General features: G+C 45.7%; 1 protein-coding gene across 2 annotated transcripts in view; it reads right to left on the bottom strand.

Annotated features, from left to right (window-relative positions):
* The window catches only part of SNAP25 (synaptosome associated protein 25), a 59,775-nt gene extending 41,284 nt beyond the window's left edge, over nt 1-18,491 (bottom strand). The window contains exon 1 of one of the 2 annotated variants that reach the window (XM_027653878.1): nt 18,356-18,491. The gene's annotated coding sequence lies outside the window, so the exon portion shown is untranslated. The remainder of the gene's footprint in view (nt 1-18,355) is intronic. The other variant, XM_027653877.1, reaches the window with a different exon arrangement.
* Nucleotides 18,492-24,730: the final 6,239 nt, after the last annotated feature.

Raw genomic sequence — 24,730 nt, 5'->3', positions numbered from 1 at the left:
ATTAGTTCCAATCAAGAATATTGACGTGCTTTACTATATATTTATAAATACTACTCCTATAAGTAAAGACAGCAGGATGGGGCATGAACTTCATTTGAATGTAATCCAATTTAAATCTAAAGCAATCATTGTTTGCTTGTATATTTTATGTAATTTAAATTCCTGAAGAACTAGTGAGTCTTCATTCTTGACCTAAGAATAATGTGAGAACAATTCTGTGTCTGATATAGAATTTGTTTTCTGTAAGCAACGCTGCCCGGTTCAGATATTTCACACTGAACTGCTTTCACCGTGCTGACACTTATTTTTCAATAAGTGACTAAAAAAAGGGAGATGATTCCTTCCTTCACGAAACCCCAATGACACATAGAGCAGAAGATCCATGTGGTGTGAGAGATCTTGTAATGCAGCTGCTGCCTTCACACTTCACCCAAGGGTAAATTGAAAAGCACAGATTTAAATGAAGTTACCCTCTCAAGCTTTGAAAACACATCTAAAGAGCACATCTCGAGGACAGAGAGCCTGGACCCATCTGGTAGACTAAAAGCCCCTTCTTCAAGCAAATGAAAAAAAACAAACCACCCATTGTTGAGGAAAAAGGGGAATATTTATGTCACTTAAATCAGTTAATGGCTTAAGAGAGCTCTGTAACTGTACTTCAGCCCCTGTAAGCTTGGTGCCCTGTGACTGACAGCCAAACCGTTGTCCAAAATTCCTGGGGCTTAGCCCAGATACTACGAGCAATGGGTGAGGACAGGATGCACATCTGTGGCCTCAGCCCTCGGGCTCTCTGCTCTCCTCTCTCATGGGTGAAATACTGATGTGCTGGTGAAAGAGCTGCACTTCCAGGTGACCTTGAGCTGAAGAGAACAGGGGCAAGAGATTTATTTAAGGAGCCCGTGGGAGGGGCACGGTCTATTTTTAAAGAAAAATAATCCATTTTGTGCGTTTATTACAGTTTGGGCCTGGGTGGCTGCCAGAGAAAAAGGAGCGCTCCCCTCCTCAGAGGGATCGTTGCAAACCTGCCAGGAGCCCTCATGTTTTCTGCAGCACCTCCCTGGATTCTTCTGCTCCACAGCAGCCCAACAGCAGTGGGATACTTTTCCCCCTCTCTCACTGCTCGCAGCTGGACCCATAAATCCTCCTTTCGCAGGGTTTTGCCTCATTGCAACACCTCGTGGTTCCTGCAAACCAGAGGGCACTGCAGTCTCTGCAGTGAGTGACTCTGCTGCCATCGCTGCTCCCAAGGGGGCAGTGAAGATGCTGAGAAGGAGGTTTCCTAGGTGTTAAATTCGGGCAGGAGGGAAGCAGGGAGGGTGTGCTGCAGTATCCATTTTAATATTTGATGCACTGAAGCCCTTTGCCTCAGGGATTTGCTGTCAGCTGCTGCTGCATTTGCAGTCTGCTGCAGGATCCAGAGCTGGAGCCCTGCGGATCCAGACCCGAGCACAGGTACCAGGGCAGTGGATACACAGCAGGGTCAGGTTTGGCAGCCTCGGGTGGAGGAAGAAGTGCAGTTGTAAGCAAGGGTTTTGTGCCTTCCTTTTTCCGTACATTCCCCATTCCTCCCCATGAGGCTGCCTTGAATCCAGGTTAAGTAATGCAGGATAGCAGAGTCATGAGAAAGATTAATTGATTCCTCAGGTTTCATTTGAGGGTAATCACTGTCTGAAACTTCACACAGGCCCTGGATGAACATGAACCATTATCAATGCCCAGCAGACAGCTGACAGCAGTCTGTGAAGCAAATTTAGCTCCAATCTGAATTGCAGGAACCCCAAAATACAGACCATGATTTAAAACTTTGCCCTGGCATATGGAAATAACTGTAGCTGAAGCTGAAACTGGCAAATGGGGAAAATTAATTTTAGATTAATTCTGTACTTAAGAACAAAACACCAGCTCGTGAGTAAGGGCTCTGTATGGCTCTCTTCACTTCTGCAAAGCAGGGAAATGCCTTAGACTGGGTCAGCTAAACTAGGGCTGAGTTCATTGAGGGAAGGATTTAAAATCTGTGTCTTCTGAGGACTTGGCCTAAGAGCCTGGAAGAGGTCACTCTCTTTAATGAAACACTATAAAAATCCTTCTCCCTGTCAGGCTAAGGTGAGAAAAAACTCCTGCACAATTCTTCTCAGAGGTTAATCTCTCTTCTGCTGAAGCAATGAAAACTTCCTTATGAACCCAGTGGTAGCAAACTTTAGCTCATAAGGCTAATTTTGTAGCAGCTCATATTGACTACCTTGTCTAACTACAGATATTTATTCATAATGAAAAATCAATATTTATTCATATTTAACGATCACTCTTTGAAAGCAGAGCTTTCCCCTTCTTATCAATATCAAGTAATATCCCCCTTTGGTAAAAGAAATTTCTCTGCTACTGAAATGTGGCACTTTCTATGCTGCATCCCAATATGATTCCACTCAGTGCAGACACCTGTCTCCATAATAACCTGTGCCATCTTCTTCTGAGGAATGTATAAAACTCCCTGAGATGGGAAACAATAGACCATGAGTCCTCAGTTAGAAACTGATTAATGTCAAGAGTGATCATCCACTGGGAAATTTCTCCCTTTTTTTTTTATGTGTCTGAGTCAGGCTTTTCATGGCATAGGAATCCTAGTTCTTTAGCAAGCCTTGCTGCTTCAAACCTCCTCTGACTTAAAACAAGAAGAAGAATTAAAAACTCTACCCCAAAGCTTAATGAGGCTGTTGTATTTCCAGGACATTTCAATAGACCTTAAGCTAAGTACTAATACAAGCTCACAAATAATACAGGCACCACAAATGCTACGTTTTATGGCATAGATATGGAAAATGGAATAGAACCCACATATCTTCACCTCGTTGTGTCTCAGTGCAACAATAAAATTCACATGAAAGCTCGTTCCTAGAATTAATAAACACGTTGAACTGCAGTGCTGGGAGTGTTAGTTCAGGAGCAAATTAATGTCATTGAGGCAGCGAAGCTTGACTAGGTAAGGCAAGTGCCACCTTTGGGCTGCTGAGAAGGCTCCTTTCATTCCACTGCTGATTCACACTTTCCCTTGGTTAGCAGAGGTGGCAAGATGTGAGGGTGGCCTGTCAGAACAGCCTCCTAAAATTGGGAGCAGACAGCCTTTATGGGTCCCCGCCCAAGAAGTCACCAATCTCAAAAATCCCAAACCAGTGTTGTGCCACTTATCCCCATTTAAATGGAAACATGAGGAGCTGTTAGGTACACTCTCCCCTTCCTCCTGCCTTTGGAGGAGAGGTTTGACCCCTGGGATTTACTACCTCAGCTTTTTTGGACATAAAGACTGTAACCACCAAGGAGCAGTGTCAGTCACGCACTGGAGGTCTGTGGGCAAAGCCCCAGAGGATCATGGCATGATCCACTGCTGGCAGAGACCCAGGAATGAGGGGGGATACCTGTCCCCTGCCCCTCAGTGTTACCCACTCGAGGGTAAGGGCAATCTCTAAACATGATCAGTTCAAAGACAGTCACAGAATATGAGCCCTTCAGGTGTCCCCAAAATCGCCTCCCAGCAGATGCCCTGGCAATCTTCCCAGGCTGATAGGTAGCTCAGACCAGGGACACTCAGGAATAGCAGTGCCCATCAACTTGTTTTCTTTGAAGACACTCCAAGGCCCACAAGCAAAAGAGGCACAGAGTGTGGGGAAAGCCAGGGAAAGGAGAACCATGTAAAGCTTTTCCAGCTGTTCTGGGCAATTTTGAGGAGCCTAAGACATAAGAAGGTGTCCAGAAGGTATCATAAAGGATCCATTGCATGTGTATACTGTGATATAAGTAAGGACAACAGTATTAAAATATGACTTCTCCAGCCATTTACTGTTGTAAAAGAGATCCTTCTTTCTGAACACTGGACAGCACCTGCTATTCCAAACAATATAAATTTCAAGGCCATATATTTTGTTTAATGTCACTTCCAGAAGAGACAGGAACCTGCATTAGAGGCTGACAACCACAGCTTCCATATTATCCCAGACATCTGATGCATCATCTCCAGAAATGGCTGAGCCATGAGAAGCCCAAATTAGTCTTCATCTTCTTCATCTCATCCAAAAATGAGGTGTAAACATTTCCCACTTCCACTACATTTCTGTCTGAGGCTATAAAGGCTTTTTTAACATCCCCAGAGCACAAACAAAGAAACTTTGTCCCCTTCTCCCTCCAGTTCTGATTGTATGTCAGTGTGTCCTGGCTCTGAAGTCTATAATCAGCCTAAGTGCGTTAGGGGGGTTTGGACTAAACAATAGAACAAATGTCATTCATCAGTACAGACTCTTTGGCAGGAGCTGAACCAAACTCGTGCCAGACGCAGAGACTGACACACGTAAGCAAAGAAACAATAAAAAGTTTCCCATTTCATTCGGAATGTGCAATATACTGACTGTATAAACTAACCAAATAATGATCAAAAAGCTTACTAAGAAGATTAAAACTCTTCATTTCTTACGTAAATGGAAGTTTTGCAGAATATGACGGAAAAAAAGGATGCAAATATTTATTTCTAAAAATTACTCTTATCCTTTTCAAAGCTTTGACAAAAATGATTCCTTTCCTTTCCTCTAGCAAATCCAAGGCCTGTCTTCACTGCCTGGGGATCTGACTACCTTGTCACACATTCTGTACAATCTGTAGTTAGCCAGCTACTAAATCAGATGCTACAGGTTATGTTACTTCTGGAGGGAAGTCCTGATATCTCTGATATTGGAATAGGTAAAAAAATGATAACATTTCTCATCTAAAATACTGAATTTCTGCCCAATATTTTCCATTCTGAGCTTTCCATGTAATTGACATCTCCTCCTATGAGAAATACTAAGTAGTTTAAGCAGTAATGGAGATATTTATACAGAATGAGGTGATTGAATTTTGAAACAAATTAATTTCAACAGCATTGATTAAAAATATTTCTATATTCCTTGCTGGTCTGATTTATTAAACAAACAATTCATCCCTCATTGACCCATATTTCACAACTATACCAGGATATCATTCAACAGGACACAACAACAGCATAGATGAATAAACTTTACTGGTAGTTTACTCAAAAATCTAATTAACCACAAACAACAATAATTGTATTTACATTTTCACACATGCAAAACTGGCAATATTGGCTTTCACAGTGACAGGAAATATTTGAAAGTCTTCTTTCAATTTGTCTTTTTTATTGAGTATTAAAGAACCCCATCCTTTAAGAACTTGTTTCCTTAGTTCATTGTTTACCTCCCTAAGTGTAATCCTTCACATGGCTTTACAATGTGCTTCCCATAAAAAGCAAAGGCACTTGTCCTTTGCTTTTTTTATGTGTTCTAGGCAGAAAACTTCAAGGGAAGTCAGAGATGTTTGCTTTAATGGCCAACTAAACTGTCATCTGACCTAGAAATGGAACTTCTTGAATCACAAGCACAAGTGAGCGGCTTAATTTCCTCTGACATCTGCAGTTACATCTGGACATTCCCCTTTGGTCCATCTGGATTTGGCAGTCCTGCAGTGTGTTTCATTTGCTCAAATAATGCCAGATTGCTGCTGACCCCCACAAGTCCACATGCATTTGTCTTCTTTTCCTTTGAAGAGAGACAGGTCCTGGCAGTCCTGTTAAAATTTTTTAAATAGTCACATCTCTAACTCAGCTCAAAACAATCCACTCCTGGCTCAAGATGGACTTTCTATTTTCTTTGATCCCCTGCATCTTGTTTGCTATGTCCCTTCTCAGAGTGACCACGAGCTTGTGAAAATGAGCCTGTCACCCAGCCACCAAAAACTTTTTACACCTCACTGGTTCAAAGCCAGTTTCGTGGCTCTTCCTCATATTCCAACATATGGCAGCACAGAAAGGGATTTTCTAAAATCCAGGTCGAATGTTCTTGTTCCAGCATTCCCAGGAACTTGCTTAGGATTTTTCCTGTATAATACTATATTAGCCTTCCTGAAGTAGCTATTTGTTCCTCTGTGTTACTCCTGGCAGGCTTGAACAGCCTGTCATCTTCCTTTAGGATGACTTTTAACAATGCTAAAGCATCTATGAGGAACGTTATAATCCAGACAAGCTAAATCACTGTCCCAGATATTCTTTTTTCCTCAATGTGATTCTCTGCAGGCTGCATCTCTTGTGACTGTTGCTGTGACAGTTGCTATTTCTGCAGAGGTGAATATGACAACTCAGCTGAGGAAACAGGAACAACATATATCCAGCTGCAATTCTGCACTTTTAATGGCCTCAAAATGGCATTATTTCATGTGCCTCTGTTAAGATTCCTGTTAAAAATCTTGTGGGTAAAATTACTTGGAACAAATGCTTGCCAAAACATCACTTTTTGAAATACTTAGTTAAGAATATTCGTCTGCATCCCTTGCACACTCAGTAAGGGAGCAGGAAGCCCTGGGTACGAAATGGAAGGAATGCAGGACAGGTCAAGCCTTGAATATGTGCAATGAGCAGCCTGAAGATCTAGCAATTATTTTCCAAGAAAAGATTCATCAAACCATTTCAGCCATGAAGTCAAGAATAATCGAAATTTGCAGTGAGCATTCCCAGAACATGGAAAAATGGCAGGGATTTCACTATATAATTGGTTTGTTGCAAATTATTCTCTTACTTCTTGAACTGCGTCATACCTTGAGAGGATCTCAGCCACGTGACTGCTGAGGTGCTGATGAGCCACTTTTTTCAGCCTTGCCTCTGTTTTGGACTTAAAGAACTGATTCAGTGGAGGTGAGTCAGTTCTGCTCTGCCGTGCTGGAGACAGGACCTGACCAAGTTCTCCTTTAGACACCCGGTGATTCATAACAAAATTCCTATTACAGGAGCCCTGTTCAGGGTTTTATAGAATACAATACATTCCTGCCCTGTATAATCCACAGGATGTTTGTATAGATGTGACTTTCTGCTGAGTTTCTCAGTGAGAATTAAATCACTGTTAACCCTGAGATTCAGGGAGGGGTCGTGCTCTTGGTTGTGTCATGCAAAGACCACAGTGGCAGCCCTGTTTTCTTAGGGCACAAGAAGAATGGCATTCAATGCTTCCTGAGCCTCTCTTCTGCACTGTTTGCTCCACTTGCACACTGCACTTCCCTCAGAAAGGAGGAGCAGCTCCAAAGCATGTCCTCCTTGTAACACAGCAGCTCCTGTTTGCGCTCAAGACGTTTTTTTCTTGAATAGGGTCCTTGGTTACTGTGTCCAGAGAGTGAAAAAGTGCTCAATTATGACCAAACAAACCTTCCTCTTCCACTGAAAAGTTTTGAGAAAGACCTATATTGAAGAATTGCTTTCTTAGTGTAAGAACTGCCACTTTTTCAGTAACAACACCCTTAACCCTGGAGTTTTCCTGGCAAAGCTCCCTGTTGCTCTGGAAGCTGACTCAGATAGTGCTGTCCCAGCTCAACAGCCTGTGGGGGGTTGACCCTGGCTGGACACCAGGTGCTCACCAAAGCCACTCTGTCACTCCCCTCCTCAGCTGGACAGGGGAGAGAAAATATAACAAAAGGCTTGTGGGCTGAGATAGGGACAGGGAGATCAGACAGGAATTACTGTCACAGGCAAAACAGACCCAGCATGGGGAAAGTTATTTGATTTATTACCAATCAAATCAGAGTAGGATAATGATAAATAAAACCAAATCTTAAAACACCTTCTTCCTACCCCTCCCTCCTTCCTGGGCCCAGCTGTACTCCCAAACCTCTGCCTCCTCCCCCCAGCGATGCAGAGGGACAGGGAATGAGGGCTGTGGTCAGTTTATCACATATTGACTGTGTCTCCTTCCCTCTCAGCAGGAGAATCCTCACACTCCTCCCTTGCTCCAGTGTGGGGTCCCTCTCATGGGAGACAGTCCTCCATTAAATTCTCCAGCTGGTTCCTTCCTACAAGCTGCAGTTGTTCAGGAACTGCGCCAGCATGGGGTCAGTCCTTTAGGAACAGGCTGCTCCAGAGTGGGTCCCTTTCCACAGGGTCAGTCCTTCAGGAACAGGCTGCTCCAGTGCAGGTCCCCCACGGGATCACAAGTCCTGCCAGCAAGCCTGCTCAGCTCCTGCCAAGAGCCTGCTCCAGCACAGGCTTCCCACAGAGTCACAGCCTCCTTTGGGCATCCACTTGCTCCAGTGTGGGGTCCTCCAAGGGCTGCAGGTGGATCTCTCCTCTCCCATGGACCTGCATGGGCTGAAGGGGAACATCCTTCTTCACCATGGTCTGCACCACAGGCTATGAGGGAATCTCCAGCACCTGAAGTACCCCCTCGTTCTTCCCCAGCCTTGGTGTCTGCAGAGCTGTTCTTCTCCCATGTTCTCAGTCCTCTCTCCAGCTGCAATTGCTGTTGCACAGGGGTTTTTTCCTCTTCTTAAACCTGTTATCCCAGAGGCTCCACCACTGCCACTCATGGCTCCATTTTGGAGCTGGCTGGCGCTGACTCCACTGAACCCAGGGAAGCTTCTGGCAGCTTCTCACAGAAGCCACCCCTATATCCCCCCCAAACCTTGCCATGCAAACCCACTCCACAGCCACATTTCTCTGGCTGCTCAGCCGAGCTCCTCTGCCCTGTGTGCCAGCTCAGGACATCAAGCTCTACAATATTTAATTGCAGCTTGTCCTGCTGGACAAGCTCGTCCCAAACAAAGCAGTAAACTGGGAGACATGATCTTCAAAATGACTTTGTTCCTTTCCCTCCCTCACTCCAGCCCATAAAACCATTCATCTGAGCAACTGCTTACAAGCACGGCTTTCACAAATCCCACCTCGCAGTGGGATCTCATCACTTCTGATGATGCCCTTTTTATAGTCTACTGCTTTCATTCACTCTCATGTCTTCAGCTGTGAGGCAGTAATTTAACCCCCCATCTGGCGCTATTAATTTGCACTGATAACTTCATGTCTCTTCTAAAACAGCCTTCTATTTCTAACACGCTTGAAAAGAGTGCCTTTTTTAGGCTTTCTAGCAAAAAAAAAAAAAAAAAAAAAGGAAGAGGTCTGGGCTTTGCCTTACAATATCACAAACACTGATTTGCTTTTATTTTCAGTGGAAGTGCTGCAGAGCAAGTGCACGTCTCAAATACCACAGTGAGTGGATAGCAGTTGTTATCCTTTTGCTCAGCTGTTTGCCTCTGAGACACTACAGGGGGACAGTTCTCACAGATTCTGCCACCCTGGTGTCTGTGTGTGTCTGTAAGACTAAGATTGGGAGTTAGGGGGCACCTCTGCACCCCCTCTGCCTTGTGAAACGTAAAGATTGACCAGAAGGCTGTGGCTGCTAAAGGGATGCAGACTGGACATCAAGAGTGAGACTGTTTTATAACCTAACACTTAAGGCACCTTTAAAATGTCTCTATCAAAAACTTGAGTATTGATGTAAGTCTCTTGATATCAGTCGTTGGTGTGCTGATACGCAAAGAACAGCAAGAAAGAGAATTAATCAAAAAGTCTATCCTGTCCTTTCTCTTATTTTAGTCTGCTGGGTTTTGTCTTTTTTGTGTGTTTGGGTTTGTGGGGGTTTTTTTCATTTCCCTAGTTATTTTATTCTCACTTTTATCCTCTTCTCCCCTCCTTCAGCTTTACTGGTTCAGTGGATCATTTTTTTGGTTAAGATAAAAGTAGCCCTTCTAAGCCCAGGATTTGGCCTACTGTGTTTTACAATACTGGAAAGCCTGGTTAAATTTTGAAAGGTCTCTGACTTCTCTACTACAGGAAGTTCATTGTTTTGAGAAATAGATTCTGGCTGCGGGCATGAATGCAAAGAGAGGTTGTCTGGAGAACAGCTGAGTGTATGATACATTTCTTGGAAATGTCACCACAAAAAGAGACTAGACCCCAAACAGAAGGTAAGGAAACAAATCTGTAAACAGCTCTGGAGTCTCACATTGTGCGCTTGAACATCTGATCTCCAGCATCACGGAGTGTGTCCTGGCCATTGGATCAGGGTCTTATCTCTTCACCTGCCAGGCTGGGCAATCTTTTAAAAGTTTTGTAAATAATCTTCTGTGTGCAAGTAAAGGCTTTCTGGGGGCAAGGAAAGAAAAAAATATAGTGGGATCCTGATTGGGAAAGAATGGGGCACTTAAGAATACGAACTCTAAAGAGGAAAACAAACATTACTCCATAAAGGAATAGGAATAACCATGGGAAAATCACAGTATGGCAGCAGGAGAGCTGCTCATCAATCTCACTAACAGTTTAATAACTTTGCAGATAAATGGTTGCATCCACAATAAAGAATTTATTGGATTTTACTGTTCAATTAAAAACCATATATTGTCACATTCTTTACTGTGGGCAATTTTTGAAATCAAAACTGGATAAACTGTACTGCTGGAGAAGCAGTTAATATGGAGAAGCCCTGTAGCCTGTGGGATGTTCAGTTCACTGGTGGGTCACTCAGTGAACGAGTCCAAAGAGAGGGAAGCTCTGCGGTCCTTGCAGCTGAGGGAGCTAACTGGAGTTAGCTCTTCACCTCCACCTGTCCTGTGTTCCTGTCTTCCTACTCTTTCCCTTCTGTCCCTTTGTGTTCTGGGTGGCCCATTCCCTGTAATGCCTTGTCTGTCCGTACCAGCACACCAAGCCCCCTGTCCTGAATGGAGCTGAAAGGAATCTTTCTTCACATCTCCATCCCTTGAGAAGGTGGTTTCCCTCAGAGCATCTGGAGAATATGATGAGAGTAGAGAGCTGAGGCTGGGTAAGCTGAGGTAGGACTGGGAGGAGACCTCAAACTCCAAGAACCAAAAAGGCAGTGTAGTTACTGAGGCCTCCAGAGGATGAGGGATGCTGCTTTGCTCTTCTGTCACGTGCTACCATCTATCAGCCTGCTTAATACTGTAACCTTAAATGCCCTGGGCACTAATCTGGAAATTGGGGTACTACAGTAGATAACACCTTTTTTTTGTGACGTCTGCAGCTCTCTGGTGTTCTTATTTGTCAGCCTGTTAGAAGTACACACCTGTTCTTGTTTACAGGGCTTACAAAATGATCTTCAGAGCCTGCAAGTTGCTTCAGGAGCAGCTATTTTGTACTATTTGGAGCAGTCAATTAAGAAAAGGGGAACTAGACGACACAATGGTTTAAAATAATAAAACCCCTTTGAAAATCTAAAGCCTGCAGATGGCCCTACTGTTGCATTACAAAGGCAGTCTAGAGCATTTTCAATTCCACTTAGTGCATTCCTGGCGCCTCGAGGGTTTTTTCCACTGTCTCTTGCCGTGCTGTCTCTAAAATGAACTAAACCGACAGGGCTCCGCCACAGCAAAGAACCATCCAGGCCTTTATTTTTTTTTCCCTCCTCTCTTTTTTCTTTTCTTGAATAAGAAAACCTCTTAGGAAAATCAGACTTGAAGAGACTCATCAAGTCTAGTCTCCCGTGACCACCAACAGCTACGTCACATAATCCCCTCCGCGCATTCGCCAAGCGCCATCTTAAAACACTTGGCTGCTGTTGACCTTCCTGCCTCTTGCTCCTGCCGCTGGTACAACAGAAGACATCCGTTTTCAGGAATTGCAAACCCCATATCCCAAGAACATGTTTTCAATGGCAAAAAAACCTGTAGGAAATCCTTCCAAAGGCCAGGCAAGCAGTACCTGTCTCTGTCCAGCTGAGCAAATAATTGGGTTCCCACACCTTACTTTGTTTCTTGAGGGCTTTTCACACACCTGAGTGTCACTCACGTAAATACTCTCCAGAAAAGCAAATGTTTGGCTGAAATGCTCAAATACTCACAAAATGTACCCTGGCTGTATATTCAGCTGCTGTGCTACCAGCTCAGAACCGGTGCTGTTGAAGGGAGAGAATTCAACCCCACTCTCCCCTGCAGCCCTAATGCAGCTCTGGTAAAAAGCACAGCTCTGGCAAACTCCTGGTCATGTGTTATGAATGATCAAAAGTGTGAATGTTGCACCTACCTTCTGGTCTGAGATCTCTTTCTTCCATTATTATCATGAATGCAATACTAAAAATTTGGGTTTATATGGCACCTTCCAGCCAAGCCTTTTACTAACCTGAAGGTGATAATCATGTGTAGCACCCCCTCAAATGATAAGTAAATGATAACCACCTTTTTAGGGAGGATTGCATTTTAGGGGTATTAATTTTTACATCACCACCCCCAGGCAGTGTAAAATGCTATGCCCTAATAGACATAAAAATATCTTTCCAAAGGTAGGAGATACTTATCCTACATCTGAAGCTGAATGCAAACTAGTTGTTGTTCTAATCTCAGTTTTTTCTTGTGTGGATGGAGGTAATTGAGGCACTTGACAAATTATTAAATTTATGTAATGTGTGATACTTGCACATGAATGCAGATGTTTTGGGTGCAGCCCCAGTGTTTTAATCACCAACCCACAACATCTGAGGTTCAGATGTTACTGAACTTCTCCAGTTCAACAAATTGCAAGAGCCTTTTACCATTCTCTGCAAGAACAAATTATTCCTAAGAGATGTCTGTGCCTAATAAACAGAGAACAGAAATTTCTCTGCTAACAATGTCAGTGGCTGTCGGGGTCAGCCCTGAGCTCGGGGAGGTTTGTGTCCACGTGTGCACGGATGGTGCAGAGGCTCCAGGGAGGAGCAGCGCTGGGCTCAATGAAACAGCAATTCCCTGGTGCCTGCAGGAATGCAAGCTTGGCTAAATCCCTTTGGGGTGAACGCTGAGGTGCCTAAGGATGTGAATGAGGACCAGACTGAACCAAAAAATACTACAGCAGGGAGGAGAAAGAAAACTTTCATTTGCATTTAAAGCATGGTGAAGCTAATTTTAGGATCTTTTATTTTAAAAGATGCTTAAATATGCATGGAAGGCTTCTGTTCCTGTTTAAAAAAAGAATCAATGAATGGGAACACTATTTTGACAGATCAGCTCTACTGAAGTATACTTTTGTTTCGTGAAATTTTTTAGAGTAGCTGGAGGAAATATATTTACCTCTGTAAGGCAGATTAAGGAACTGGCATCTGCACAGTTCCACTGGGAACTATAATTTTCAGGAGAGGTAAAAAGAACCAAAGGAAAGGCTGGCACATCTTCCAAATAACTGGTTTATACAAAAGGAAAAACAAAATTACTACTTCTGCTACAACTGTATTGCAATTCAGAATCAGAATTCCTCTCCTTTGGGTGGAGAGTAAATATAACAAATAAATACATCATGACAAACACCAGAGCTGTGAAGTGAACAGAGCCTTTAGATCCTCTTCACTTCAGTCTTCTAGTCTGTTTGACAGGCTAGTGACTGTGAAAGCCTTTGGAGATTTGCTGCCTGGGGTTTTCAGAGTGGGAATACTACTGAGAAAAGGTGGGAGATGGAAGTGATCAATGTAAAATTACAAACGTGCCCTACCAAGCACTCTGCAGTGCCTTGTGTGTGCATCTCACTGTTAACTGGTAGGTTTTGAGTAAAATATAGCAAATCTTGCATTAATTGCAAAAGTCACCTACATGGAGCATCGTTTTGTAATATCTAGGATATAAATTTGAGTTGTTAGCACTGACACAGGCTATGATAACTATAATTTTGTTCATGGATTCTACCAGTAAACTCTGGCACAATAACTTTGTTATATCAAAAGCACAAAGAACACTATAATTAAAATGAAAACATATAAGAGCAATTCCCCTCTTTCTCTTTTAAAAACATGTACAGTGAGACTCAGCTTTGCTTTCTTTTATACTTCTACTCTACCAATACTATGCCTCAAACACTAAGAATATTGCCTTAAAAAACTTGATGGAGGAAGCATCATTTTCCTGTGTATTTATTGGAATGCAGGAAAACCTCCCACGACTTCCCAGCTTAAAAGAAAAACAAATGTTTACTGCTAGGAATTTCTGACTTTTTCTGCACTGAGGTAAAACTCAGCTGTGTGCTGGGTTTTACACCACATAAAAAGTTCTGCTGGTGTTATGTACCAGCAGAGTGCAGCAGAACCCAACCTGAAATAGAGGCACAACGTGCAGGATTCCTCCTCCACTGCCTCATCACTGCTCAGTGTCACCGTTTCTGAGGCAGAGTGACTGTGTGAGCCTCAGCTGTGAGGAGCTCTGACAATGGAACCAAGCTGGTGAAAAATAGGGTTGGGGGGGAATGGCATTTCAAGTGACTTCTATTTTTAGAAGAGCTGCTCCTTCAGCAAATACACCCATTTTGGGTTTAAAACATGAATGGGGAGCCCCAGCTTGGGAGCTTATCTGCCTGTGGTGTAGCACAGCACTCAGTTATGCTAATCACACTAATTAACAATGGGGCCCAATAATAAGTTAAATCCCATTCAAAAAAAAGTGAAATAGAGCATTGTTAGCTCTGAAAAAAAAAAATTAAAAATCTATTCAATAGCCAAGCAGAGCACAGATTGGTCAGCAATAACTTTCAGCTTTCAAAGGCCAGGAACAGCCATGATTAATTACTTGGTATTTCCTTCTTCTCCTCCCTGTGCTTGTAGTAGAATTCAGCTTTTTCCAGTGAGGAAGATAAGATACCATGTCTCTCATTATTAAAAGAAAAAGAAAGAAAGAAAACAAAAAGGTTATAATGCAATGATTGGATTCTCTTTAGAACTACTGAGTGCCAGTATATTCCAGAGGGAACATGTACACAGCACTTGTTTCCCTCTGAAAAACCTAAACTGCTCAATGTTCCATTGCAAGTCCCACAGAATGATGTGCAGGGAAGTGTTTTCCTTGTTTTCAACTGCTTTGGATTAGACTCCTTGGAATAATCAAAATCAGAAGTCAACAATCATCAGGGTCCTAATGTCTGAGTTTGTGTGCCTTTCATCCTGGTGGTCTTCAGCAGGAATCAAAAGAGGATTGTAGCTCAGCACAAAGACGGGAAAATAGCAAGTGAGCAAAATGAAAGACTTAAAGGCAAAGGTAAATTTCCTTCTAAAATAACAGGGCAAGTAGTTCAAACACTTTCCCTAAGCCATTCAATTCCACTTCTGAGTCTCACAGTGTCAGCCATGGGGCCATCACAAAGCAAGAAGAAATATTTTGAGCCTATGAAGTTGACTTGTCTTTGTGCTCGGTGGAAAGGAAAGTCCTAGAAAATTTAGTGGGATGTGGGACAGCATATTGAAAACTGTGATCTGATGAGAGGCAGATTTTGCTGGTGGGAGTGTGTGTATCTAAGCATTTGTGGAGGGAGTAACAAGGGGGTGACAGACAAGAACTAGGAATATCACTTGTGTGTTTTGGAGAACTGCTGGTTGCAATATGATGCAGCAAGCTAAATCTGCAAGGTCAGTAGGCAAGAAAGTCAGAGTTAAAGATATCACTGAAGGCTCAAAAATAATGGGTTAAAAAATAATAAACTATTCTTTGACAACTTATGGCCTCAACAAACTGTATCCAGCACTCCCAGGAGTAAATATATGAGCCCTGGTGCTTGCTCCAAAGTCCAGCTTCCTAGAGGTAATCCTGATCTGCCTGAGATCTGCATCCTGCTGCAGCTCTCAAGCAAAGCATTATTCTTGTCTCTGTTGGACACTCTAAAACGGTTGAACAAGTCTCTTCTTACAGCTTGCCTGGCACTGGCCCAGCCCAGAGGTGACTGCATTGGTAGCAGGGCATGAAAGTCCATAGACAGAAAAATGCACTCTGCCCAGTGAAAGCTGCAAAGTCAGTCTGCATTTGTTGTAGTTGTACCCAGCTTAGAACCCCAGAAATTTCTGAAATGAGTGTGTGTGTGTGTGTATAAATATGTGCAGGTGAAAGTACCATCCTTATATTATAAAGAGGTATGACAGAGATTTGAGAAAAAATTACAAGGAAAAGAGTAGTTGTGTGACAACAAGCCAAAGCAAAGGTAAAACAGTTTCTTCTCTTCATTTCTGAGAGAAGAAATAATTAAAAAAAGCGAACCCTACACCGTGCCATATACTTTCCGTTTCTCCCCAAGGCTTGCTATAAATGCAGCAGTTGTAGCCTTGTGACACAGAGACATAAAAATCGCTGAAGTTGTTCACGCTGACAGGAAAGTATTTTGTTTTGTTACCTCACTCAGTTAAAGCAGTGCAAGCATTAGGTACAGATCGTGCTTTCTTTGCCTTAGCACTTCAGTCTTGCTATTTGTTGCCCTACCTAAAGCACAGGGAGACAAATGAAAAGCTTTCCCTTGATCTGAAAAGCAGCTCCCACCTCCAGTGTAATAAATCTGCAAACTGGAGCTGCATCTCATTAGGTGTGTTTTCAGGGTTCAGTACTGGCTGGATTCTGCTGTTCTTTCTTTCACTGCCCCCATGAGTTCAGTGGACACAGAGCCTGGTCCTGAGTGCTCTTGAAAATGCCACTTTAATTTTCTAGTTAGCTGTAGAAAGAAAGTTAAGCTGCATTTCTTTGGAGGTTGCTATTTAGCTGCATTTTGTTTCGTAACATGCTGAGTTTCTGCAACTCCTCCTGACTTTGGAGGGAGCCTCCAGCTTTTGCTTTTGCAAATCGGGCCTGCCTGCACCTTTGGTTTGGTCACCTCTGTTATCTTTTTGGCACCCATCCGAGGGATCAAACTCTTCAGTGGTCACCTCCTGGCTGACCCCTTCTGCGCTACACAGCAGCAATGGAAAACCACTGCTGCTTTTCCCTGGACTGGTGTCCGTGCCCATGATGCAGAGACATGCAGGGAGATGGGGGCCTAGGAGAGAATCACTTCCCATAGCTACACCCGTCGGAGCACTCAATTCCCATATGGCTCCATCCCTTCCCTTGCCACCCACAGGGGTGGCTGCCCCACACCATCCTCATGCTGCTGTGGTCGGTGCGGGAGCAGCTCCGTGCCCAGAGCTGGGACGACATGGGGGGTGTGTGATGGGCATGTCCTTGCGGATGCTGCGGCCAGGGCTGGCAGCAGACGGGTACGGGTTGTGGGGCTGTTCCGCCACCCCCGGGTTGCACCACAGACCAGCCCCCCCCTCACCCCCCGCTTTTCAGCTGGGAACGAAACCGGCAGCAATTATTCAAGCCAAGCACGTAAATCTGGCAGATCCCGCGGCCCCGCTTTGACGCAGCTACGCAGCGCAGTGTCTGGACACGCAGCCCAATCCCCCTTTTCTGCTCTTGTTTATTCGCCCCGCAGAAAAAGCAGCGAAGTTACCAACTTCGCCGCACCGAGGGGTTCGGGGAGGCTGCGGTGCCGGGGAGCGGGGAGGGCGGGCGGAGGGGACATCGGCGGGGGAGCGGGGCCAGGAGCCGTGACGGGGCAGCCCGCGTTACATAAGGCGGCGGCTCCGCACCGCTCCGCAGCGCGGAGAGCGGGGAGGGGGGGCCGGGACGGAGCTCAGCCCCCCCGCCCCACCGCACAGGGGCACCGGAGCCCGCGGCACCGAGTACCCGAGGCGCCCGAGGGGCAGCGGCGCCGAGGGGCCGGAGCGCGGAGCCGCCGCGGGGAAGCCCCAGGGGGCGGCCGGTGGTCCCCGGGGGCACTGCCCGGCCCCGGAGGGACCCCGCGGGCTTCGCGTTACGTAACCCCCCGGCTTCCCTTACACAAACACCTCCCGGGGAGAGGGGCCGAAGTGCCAAGCGCCCATTACTTTCAGGAACTAAAGCTATTTGCCTTTATTATTATTATTTTTTAAATTTTATTTCGCCCTGTTCGCTGCACAACCACAACTGCTCCTGCCCGCGGTCCTGTCCTGGAATGAGCGAGTGGGGAATCGCTTCCCAGTCCCGTGCGGCGCGGCGGGGTCTGTCCGGGGGGGCAGCCCCGGGGCGGGGGGCGCGGAGCCGCAGGGCGCTGCAGCACGGCCGCCCCCGCTGCCGCCGGGGGGGCTCCGCCACGGCTCCCGCGCCGCTCTCCGCGGTGCTGAACACACACGGAGGTATAGATAGAGAGCGAGATATATACATACATAGAGACACACACAGGCGCACACACACCGGGAGAAACACACACACACACACATATATATGTATACAGACACAGGCGCACACAAACACACAGGGATGTTTCCCTCCCCCGGTCCCGGCGCTGTCCGCGGTGCTGAAGCGCCGCCGCAGCCCCGGCGCGGTGCGGGCGCTGCAGTGCCCCGGGCGGCACAGCCCGGTCCGGCCCTGCAGCGCACAGCGCCCGCACACCCTTCTTCCCGCTCCGAGCTGGGAATGGCGCTGGTTCCCCTTCTCCTCCGACCTTCCCTTCCCCGCCGGCCTCCTGCTGCCCGCGCGGCCGAGAGGCACAGCCCGGCTGCCTGCAGCCGGCGATGAGGCTGGGGGCGAAATTACCTCCCTGTCCCTGCCTTCCTCCGTGCCCGCAGCAGCCCGGAGGCTGGAGACAAAAACAGCCGAAAGGGTCCCTCTTTAAACATATCCTTTTTTTTTTTTTTCAATTTCAATTTCGTTGATACCACCCCCGTTCATACCGGCGGTGCCCGCGGCGGCGTCCCACCTTTACCTGTGCCGATGGGAGCGCGGCGCGGCGGGGTCGGCGCGGCAGCTGGACGGGAGGCAAGGACAGGCGCTGCTGACCTCCGCGGGGCTCCTTCTTCAATGGAGCGGGAGCCGTGCCCTCATCAAAGATGGCCGTCCGCTCCTACGTCAGCAGCTTTTAATAGCCGGCCCCGGCGGGGGGAGCGGGAGGGGGCAGAGCGGGCCGGGCGCGCTTGAGTCATCGCCGCCGCACCGCTCCGCCGGCCCCGCCGCCTCCCGCCGCCGCCTCCCCGCCGCCGGCGTCGGGGCAGGGGGCTGAGAGCGGCCGCTGAGCAGGGGAGGGGGGAGAGGGGCCCTCCCGCAGCAGCGATTCCCTCCGCCAAGGGGTGGTCCGAAGAGGGTATCCCTCTGAAGTCCCCGGTACTCCATATATGGCCAATCTACGTGGGCTTCTATTTTTATGTGTGAATTCTTCCTTCTTCTCCCCTCTTTTTATGTCTCAGAACGTCCTGCCAGGGGTCTGGGTGTGTTAATCTGGTTAAATCCCCTTCTCCTTCCTCCTCCCGCCTAAGTAAGAGCAGCCAAACGCAAGGAAATCCATGGCTGGGGGCATGTGTTGTAACTGATCATTTGAGGGACAGGTTAAAAAAAAGAGAGAAATTAAAAACAAACAAAAGCCTGGGCACCTACACTCACAGAGCAGAGTGAACACATCCCACTGCTGCCGAGGTGGGAAACGGTAGCTCTGTTCCAGGAAAGAGCCTGGCTGATTTATCATGGTTTAATTAAAATATTCATTCAGAGCGTACCTAATTTGGAGCAAATGGAGCTGTCTCCAGTGTGATTTCTAATCGGAAGGAAATCCTTTCATTTCATACAAAACCGTGCATGTTTGTAAAATTTATCTCTTAATGGGGAATTTAATGAAGGATGGGGATTACAGCCGAAGTGCGATGCTCCCTTTCGTAACATCAGTCATCCTTTCCCCGTCATTCCACAAGCCTTAGTGCGTTCATTTATGGAACCATCCAGTCCTACAGATGCCTCTCTCTCCCCTGTCTGAGCCTCTCCTGTGAGCGATAACCGAGCACTGGCTGTGTTTAACTCCGACACCCTGGTACAGGCTTTTCTAAACAGTCTGTGGATCACACAGAGTCAAAACATCGGTCCCGCATTAGCGATAATTCCATCCTCATCATATCTCTCCCCCCCCACTCCCCCCACTTTTGCCAAGGCAAGGAAAACCGGAAGAGAGGGAAGACGATGCAGCTGTATTTTGGAGCGCGTTCATCTCGTGTTATGGTTGTATGGGCGTGGGGGAGGGACGGGGAGGGGAGGGAAGGGAAAGCGCGGGGGAGAAGGAGAGAGAACTGCGGGTGATTCCTCCTCCCCTGCTCCGTAGTTCCCCACAGAAAAACGTGACTGTAGATCGTGCTTTGTGAGTCGCACCCTCTCCTACGAAAATATGTCCTTCAGTCTCATTTGAAGGGAAGCAGTCAAAAGTTTGCTAAATATACGACAAAGGAATTCTCAGGCAAGAGGGGCTTCCTGCTGCATTAGAGTATCTAATGAGCTGTGCACACGGAAACCGCAGGGAAGGAGGGAACCTGTCAGGTTTGAGGGCTGTAAACACAGACTAACAGCATCAGATTAACGCTGTGCAGACACTCCCCCCCACCCCCCTCCGCTCCAGGTGAGGGATCTGGAACAGCAGCCTGATTGGGAAGCAGATTTAGCGTCATAAACGACAATTCGGAAAAACAAACCTTTCCTGGCCGGCTCACGCACGGGTTAACCGTGCCCAGCGCTTGGGTTAGGTGAGCACTGCAGATGGCAGGAGGAATCCCAGAGTGAGCCCTGATCTGAAATCCAGGCTGTCTGTGCGCACGCATTGTGCGAGTTCCAAGCACGCACGGAAAGTTAAAAAGGAATTTTCACTCAGACAGCTTGTCTGATAGGTGGTTTTGAAATAAAGTATGATTTTTCAGAGAGCAATACTAGTACTTATTAATAATTCATCTTAACGGTAGATAAGGGAAGGAAAAGAGAAATTATAAACTGCTGTTTTGACTAAGCCACCAGCACTGCAAAATGCTGGCTGGGTTTGGATTCAGCCCAACAACGCCTTTGAGAAGAATTTCAGCCCATTGGATACCAGCAGGGATGAATTTGGCTCCTTTTATCAAAAGCCAGGGAGGAAAATGCAGTGAAGGCAAAATAAAATGCAGCATAACTTGGGGAAAGAGGGATAAGGGATGGAAAAAGGAGGAGAAAGCAGGGAGGGAGTGGGAGCAGGATAAAAGGTAGGTTTCCAGTGAGAAAACTGTGTTCAGTTTAAGATTCATTTTCAAGCTCTGCTGCAGCAGAAATCATGTATTTTAATAAAACAACATAGGACAGAATCATTAAAGAGATCACGACCGTCGCCCAATAAGCTTAGTAGGAACAACTACCTTTCCTACAGTTATTCTGAGTGAGGGAAGGGATATATCCTGTGTCATTCAGGAACACGGATGCCTCTGTCCTGGGAGATGCAGAGGGGGGCAGCCTTTTGCACCAAAGCACTAGGATTTCTGTCGCAATAAGTGCTACTAAGCAATTTTAGCTGATTCTTTAGTATCTTTTGAGGATGGTTTAAAAAAGGAAAAAAAGAAAAAGTACATGGGGATTTTTTTTTTTTACTCTATCCCATAGTACTTGAACACTCATCTCACACTGTGTTCAGGAGAGCTGTGAGAAGCAAAGCCTACAAATGAGGAAGGAGGAGATAGAAAACCGGAATTTGGTCTAAGAATGATTCAGCTCATTCCTAATTATTCAGGCAAATATTCAGCAGGCTGAACAACTGGTACCTGTGGGCACAGCCCATGAATAATGAGACAGGGAACACACTTTCCTGTAGGAGAGGGACATGATGTGGGTTCCCACGTTACCAGCCAGGAGCCAGCAAAGGGCAGAGCAGGCAGAGCCTGCAGCAGGTTCAGAGGGGGAAAGAACAGCCCTTGTTTTGGCCATGATTTGAGATCTGTGGGCAGTGGGAGCTTCCTGGCTGTCACAGCATCACCCTCAGCCTCCAACACACACTCCTGGGTGCTGCCAAGCTGGGCTGTGAGGCAGCTAAGTGAGCAAAACACCACAGTGCTGACAGTGCCACCAGGTCCTGAACGTTAATTCCTGGGCTCTCCTGGAGCCGGCTGTGACACAAAGTCTGCCTCAATTTCCTCCAGCTTCCTCAGACATTTCCATTCTTTATTTTTTTCTCAGCAGAGAGGGAAACATCTTGTTTACCCCAGCAGTGCCCATCTATGCCTCAGGTATGTGGCTGGGAAATGAACTGAACTAGGCATAAAGCAAAAACGAGAGGAAAAATGTACCTGCTTGGGACCTGAACATTTCACAGCCTCTCCACTTTCTGCATTTTCCAGTCTTAGATGCCAAGGCATGCCCTAGTCTGTTATGGGCCGTGTGATAAGAATAGTTTGAGGATCGAGCCCTTTATGCAGAACTCCCAGTTATTTTCTGTCATTCACTGCTGTTTATGTAACTACTGAATTTTGACCATCAATGGTACTTGCATCTGTGTGCCCCAGGCTGCTTCTGATTAAATTTGAGGGAATGGCTGGGCCTGATTCGCCCCTGCAATTTCAGGATCTCTAGATATACAGTTAAGCTGTGGGCTTTTTTAAGGACCTGTCTATGATCAGGTGCTCCACTTCAAGCCAAGCCAAGATTCCTCTGAGGCTTATGTTCAAAAATAGAGAGATTTAAAATATGATTTTAACATCAACCTTCAGAGATGAGTCCCCACTGATTTCCTGATTACTTTCCAGATCCCCAAAGGTATTTTGGTACCCAATTCCCAACTAGTTGCTTAAAGAGCAAGCAGGACTGAAATATTTGGTGAGTCTGTGTCTCCACTGCTGACCCCACCTCCTTCTACTCTGGCTGGGTCCTTCCCACAGCTACACAGTCCAGTTTGACTGTGTCATTTCCAGCAAGGCCAGGATCTAACATCTATTATCTGATGTGTAAAGGAGAAGTTCTCACAACATAATCATGGAATAATTATTATAATTATAAATATAATAGGAATTATATTCTGGCCTGGAGGTAGGACTGGTCTGAGGTCTCCAAAAACCTTGCCAACTGGAGTTTTAGGCCAAGCTCAACTGTCATGAGAAGAAGGCTTTGCCCAAGTCTCACTAGGCAGAGAGTCACAAAGATGTTGGAAACAGAAGAAGGAGGAGAGATCTATATTTTACAGAGGAAAGGGGATATAAACACAGGTATCTCTGCATGTGAGAGAGACAGAAGGTAAAGGTTAAACTCCATTTTTCATTTAAAACTATCCTACTTTATTAAAATAAACAAGGTCATGCTTTGGGGGGATATTTCTTGTTTACAGGAAACACAGGCAATTTAAAACTGTGTCTAGACTTTTGGAATTGAGAACTGCAATTCTCTTTGTTTACGGGCTTTGAAATCAGTGGAGCTGTGATGAATTCAACAAGCTGGCTTGTGATTTTTAATAATCCACCTGGAGATGAGGGTATGGCTACTCCTTCCTTTATGGTTAGAATTGTCAACCACACAGTACATGTATTTGTTACAGTATTTATTTAATCATTTTTGAATGGTGTGAAGTGGTGCACGAGTACCAACTTCATTCCACTTGTGCCTGATTATACTGAGTGAAGTAAATGAGATTGAAAGAGGGAAATAGAAACATCACTAATCTTTAGGCAAAAGACAAAAGTGTAAAGCAAACCAGAACACCCCTTCTCCTCCCAAACACCAGTTTCTGTCTAGAAAACAGACAGCTCTTAGGGTCCCCTGCAGACTTAGAGGTTCATCAATTGTCACAGCAAATGGTGACAACCACAGCAGACGAAGACGTCCTGAAGATGCTGCCCCAAACCAGAATGAAGGCTACAGCTGCCATGTCAGATCATGCCACCGGGTCCAGTGATTTCCTCTGACTTGAGCACATGTGATGCCACCTCTTGGGTCTTTACAAGGAGAAAGATTGTCCATTCCCCTGGCATCTTGATGTGTCTCCCAGCCTCACCTGGGAGGGAGCCGCAGCTACTGCAAACTGCCTGAGTTCTTTGGGCCTTAATTTTTAGTACCTGGTCCTGATTTGCTCCATCCCGACCAGGATGTTGCTCCACCCCTCTCTTAACCAGGTAAAGGAGATGATGGGAGAGGTCCTTCTTTTGGTGTTAGACTTCAGCTGCATAAACTTTGTCCTGGAGGGATGGTTTTGCACCATGAAGTGCTGTAAGCCCTGAGTTTGATCCTCTCCCTTCCTGTTTCATCTCCTTAGAGTGTGTGGGAAGGTGTTGACTGTTAGTAGGTCTAGTTCCTGCTCTTCCTTTAAACTGGGTCATCACAATTTACCCTCCCACCTTCTGTGAGGATTTGCCTTTTTTTTTTCCCTTCTCTCTCCCCTTTGATATTATCCTTTTGCAACTCTCCCTCTCCTCCCCTTCTTCCCCTTCCCCCTGTTTCCTCCTTACACTAAACAGGAGGAAAGTGGGTCACTTTATAATTGCTCTTCTCTATTTCAGAGAGACCCAGAGGCATAAAATGGAACAAACAGGTAAGTGTCACCAATTCAGGGGAGCTTTAAAGATGTTTTCCTTTTGGCTGTCTCCTGGGTTTGTTTCACCTCCTCCTTTCCATTTGCTTCTAAACCCCTGATGTAACAACTAGTGCTGCTGTCTGGATGTGTAGCTAAAATTCAAGCTGAGACTAAGTGACTTGGGAAGCTGAAAGTAAGGATGTTGGCCTTTTCCCTCTCCCTTTTTTATTGCTTTGATTCAAAGGAATAACAAAGTTGTATGAAGAGGATGGTTTGTACTTAAATATGCAAAGGAAGGAGTGATTCAGTGTTGATGCAATAGTTTGCAATAACCTCAGGCATCCATAAAAATGATTCAGAAAAAGATGGAAAGGCATCCTCACATATTAGCAGTCTTTATTTGTGAGCTGCTTACTTTAGATCACCCTCAGTCAGACAAACAAGAGACGTGCAGTCCAGTCAAGCATACAGTTTTAATTTTTTTTTTAATGTAGGCACAGTGCCAGGGATTCTTTTTCCCTCAAGGCCTTGTTTTGTCAGTGCTACCTTAGCCATTATCTGCTGCTTTCAGTGAGAAATTCGATGTTAAGCTGAGCCTCTCTTTGAGGAGTGAGCTGGATTCTGTTTCTAGGTGCAGTGTTAGAGGAATTCCAAGGTTAGGAGGCTCAGAAGCTGAGGGTGAGGGTTTTTACAGGGGAGCAAAATATTTTGTTTTTTTTTTTTTTTTTTTTTTTTTGAGATCCAGGGTTTACAGATCCCAGGACTGTACTGCTCACCAATAGCTGTTACTCCATATTAGTTATCTGTGTTATATAG

Source organism: Corapipo altera, unplaced genomic scaffold (assembly GCF_003945725.1).
Source record: "Corapipo altera isolate COAL_440 unplaced genomic scaffold, ASM394572v1 70, whole genome shotgun sequence".
In the NCBI taxonomy this organism is placed as follows: Eukaryota; Metazoa; Chordata; class Aves; order Passeriformes; family Pipridae; genus Corapipo; species Corapipo altera.
The sequence above is the reverse complement of the archived record's forward strand: the minus strand, read 5'-3'. Positions and strand labels throughout refer to the sequence as shown.